The following is a 4350-nucleotide window of genomic DNA, read 5'->3' as shown; positions in this document are numbered from 1 at the left end:
ATATATATATATGGCATGTGGCTTGTTGGAAAATACATTTGTCTTAATATTAAGTAAATTATTATTACATACTTAAATACATTTAACTTTTTCATGTTTTTTTTGTTAAGCTATGAAAAAATAGACAGATTTTATTGATTCAAATAATATAAAAGAATAATACATCCTAATAAAATAGCAGAATTGAACCGTTTAAAAAAATAAAATATCATAAATTTGATGCTTTTTAGAACACAAAAAGTAGTACATATTTAGTTAACATTAATTATGGACAATTTCAAAATTCAATATAAGAGACGAGTACTTGCGAAAATAATAATGAAAAGAAAAATGCTATGCCAAAAAAATGCGTCAATTTTTGGAGATAAGTTTTTATTAGAAACTATACTCAACATTGAGGAATTATTATAACAATCAAAAACGGGTAGAATAATTCTATATGGTAGGAATAATGAATTAAATGGATCTATGAGAAATATGTTGTTAATATAATAATGAGTTGTGCAATATAATTATCACTTATATAGAAGATTATAATATTGTATATGTATCCTCAATATTATTATATTATTTTTTGCAGAATTTATTGTTATTTTAATAATCTTACATATCAATAATACAGCATATTAATTTTTGCAGTATGAAATAGCCAAAAGCATTTCAGAACAAATAGTTAAGATGTTTTCTTCTGAAGCTGAAGGTACCTATTTTATAGAAGGAAAAAAAGATCCACACTCCAAATAAGAAATCAATAGCTGCGAAAAGTAAACTGTATCTTGTTGGCGCAATAGAAAGTATGCTTTATCAAAATTAAAAGAAAGATTATTGCAAGAATTTAAAGTTGATATTGCTAATAATTCTTCTGATGAGGATGGTAGGTAATTTAATAAACAAATGCTTGCAAAGGAATATTACATAATTGTTATATATTTTTAGTGAATAATAAAGATATTAAAAGAGTTGTAAACTGGTTAAAAATCAACCAAGCGCTTTGGCAAATAGTTTTGGAAAAATGATCTTTAACATCTAAATATCAATTACAAGTATTAATGATATCATCTGATAAAATATTGAGTAACATATTTGAGGAATGGTCGCTTTTGAAACATCATATGAATATAAACTTATTAAATATAATTGATCAAATGTATAATTTTTGTTTAACTTCAGAAAAATGGAATGAGTTTTTTAATATAATCAAAGAAAATATACAATTTACGAGTAAAAATGATGATATTTCTCAGATTTAATGGAAACATTAGATATATCTGAAGGTACAATATTTCATATTATATACTTATATTACTATTATATTATACTATATACAATATAAACATGTTTGATTATAATTTAATAATTTTTTGTATTTCTTGTAGATTCCAAATTAGCGATTACAATAAAACTTTTTTTATACATAATTCCTCCGAAGCAAAAGATTAAAAATACTGCAACAAAAAAGGCTATAAAGCATCCATTGCTTTGTTAAGAGATAGTATGGTAAAATGTAAATGTTAGTATATTAATATCCTAAATTTTTAATTATACACTTACTTTAATTATGTAATATTTTAATGAACTCAAAATTTTATTACAATATATTATTGTAGACTTCTGCTGATATTGCAAAGATTCGTCAAGAAGCTAGGGATAAAGCAAAAGAAATGAAAATGTCTGTACAACCTTATATAATAATTGTGAGATCTATTATAAACGTGTCCGATTCATACGTTACCTTTGATGAAGTTTTGTATTCAACGGAATCTACATTAGAAGCTTTAGATATTTGCTTGCTGAAAGTTTTTCACGTATTGAAGATAAACTATCCAGATGCTAGTAAGCATTTATGGATGCTTATACAAAAAGGATTGTACGAGTTTTGCAATGAGTGGGACATATTATTTTCAAATACAGAACATGTATTGAAAAAGCTTATACTTAACAAATGCAAACCTAAAACGGCCAGTGTGTAATGGATGATTGATGTGAGCGATTATTTTTTTTTACAAAATTCTGTATAAAATCAGAATAGATAATTTTATTTGTAGAATTTGTTATCTCAGTTTTATGTAGTTATACTTTGTATTTGAGTAATATAATTATATAATAATTAAATATATAGTTTAGACAGTTATCATAAAATCAAAATAAGTAATTTTGTTTTCTATTTATATATGTGTAACATAATATAAATATGTGTAATATAATTAATTATAAATTCTCATAACTGTGTTTGGATAATATACCTATACTCGTATAGGTATAGCTTATAATTTGTCTATCTCTCTGACTGTCAAGACTACAAGTCCTTTATGTGAAGCTGCGAGAAAACGCTTACATCAAATCTGACAATTTAATGAATGATGTAATTCTACGTAGTGACGCAATGTATATAACATAACTTCGGTTTTACATTATCTAATTTGGCATTTGGATAAAGAAGAACGAACTAATTGTCGGGAATCAACTTGGAATTTGCATTAATTATGTAATTTCGATTTATATTTTATATTGATAAAGATCCGAATTGAAGGGTTGAAACGTATATTTTATTTGTTTTGTCACATTCACACGAAAAATAAAGAATTGTTGTGCATCCGAATAGCTGATGTAGGCTCTGATTTTTTACATTTTTCACTGATAGATTCTTTCGGATCTCATTATTTATATTTGTTTATGTAACTATTAGAATATATAACTTATAACGTTTATATTATACAATAATATACATGTAATTTGTAAGTTAAATACAAATTAATTACATATTAGTTTCTAAAAAAATTTTTCTAAACTATATTTTCTATGACATTAAACTATTATATAATTACATGTGTGCGTCATTAATATAATTGCATACTTTTATATCCAAAATGTTTAATTGTATGTTTGTAATGAGGTGTTCCTTTGTATTAAATATCTCAAATGTCATGTTAAATTGAAGCATATTGATAAATTATATTCAGAAACTAAATGTAGTTTTTCGAATTGCATGAAATCATACAGTACTATTTATTTATTATTTCGACACATGTATACAATCTATGATATTGAATCAGATAAAGATCGTAAAAAATCGAATAGAAGAATCCAAGTTAGTATACAAATCTATAATTGCAGCAATAAATTCTCAAGACCTGAATCTAGTTAACTATGCTGCAAGTTTAGAACCTATATTAAATAAAAAACAAGATTATAACTTTTCTTTTAAAAATTTTAATTCTGACATAATAAATATGACATTATCTTTAATTACAAGATTATATTTTTTCGAAAATTTGAATAGGAAAAACGCCCATAAAATTATCAATGAAATTTTTTATACGTATTTGTCTGAAAGCTTTCAGATATTAGAAAAATATGGCGATAGAAATAATATAGACAATATGTGTCATTATTTAAATATATGGCAATGTAAGTTGGCGTGTGCGGCGGGTCACGGCTGGCCGTCGTCTTCGGCCTCACCATCACCGGTTGCGTACGAATCGGTGTCGCGAGGAAGATTCTGTCGAGTAACGAGAGATTAACAAAGATTTAACTATTTACAATATATTTACCTCAGCTACATACAATGGTGTTAGCCTCAAAAGGGGCTGTTGTGTACTTTGTGTGGCCCTGAAAAGGGCCACTTAAGTCGCGGCGTCTACCGCGCATTCGCGGAAGGCGATCGGTGGTTTGCAGTCCGTCTACCTGGCGGGGCCCCAGCGTTTACTGCAGTTGTTGTTCTGGTCGACCTCAATGGCTTGACTTATAGGTGGCAACAGGGAGGAACTTTCCTTCGCCAGGCTGGCGGAATTCCCGGCGGCGTGTGTGGGGAGAGCGTCACTTGCCTTAGTTTCCCACTCGTTTTTTTTCTCGACATCTGTGTGCCGGTGGTGGTTCGTCACGGGATGGCAGGGTAATGTGGTGATGCTCTCCGGAGCCGGCAGTCCCACGTGCTGAGGAGTACGCGCTGCCGCAATGGTTGTGCCTCAGGCGCTGCGGTGAGACATCGAGCGAAATAAGCCTCCACAATTTGTACCTTGCCGGTACAATGAGAGTGGAGTCTCCGGTGCGGGTTGCTTCTGCTTCTACCTGCTGGTTGCTGCCCGCTTTCTTGGGAGACCGCGCTGTCTGTCTGAGCTCCGCTGCTGTCCGGTCGCTGCTTCTGCTGCTGGGCGGTGCCCCTACTGTCCGGTTACTGTTGCTGGGTTGCGCCTCTGCTGTCCGGCTGCTGGGCGACTGAGTTCTTCGGCCGGTAGGCACTTTTGATAACTTCAAGGTGTGTTTTAGCTTAGTAGCCTTAGTTAAGCACGTGCTCGGGAGTGCAGTGAGCGTGCTTTTCCTCGCTTTGGCAGGCCTTATATCTCCCGCCGG

This window comes from Trachymyrmex septentrionalis, unplaced genomic scaffold, assembly GCF_001594115.1.
Source record: "Trachymyrmex septentrionalis isolate Tsep2-gDNA-1 unplaced genomic scaffold, Tsep1.0 scaffold209, whole genome shotgun sequence".
Lineage (NCBI taxonomy): Eukaryota > Metazoa > Arthropoda > Insecta > Hymenoptera > Formicidae > Trachymyrmex > Trachymyrmex septentrionalis.
This window is presented reverse-complemented; position numbering follows the sequence as displayed.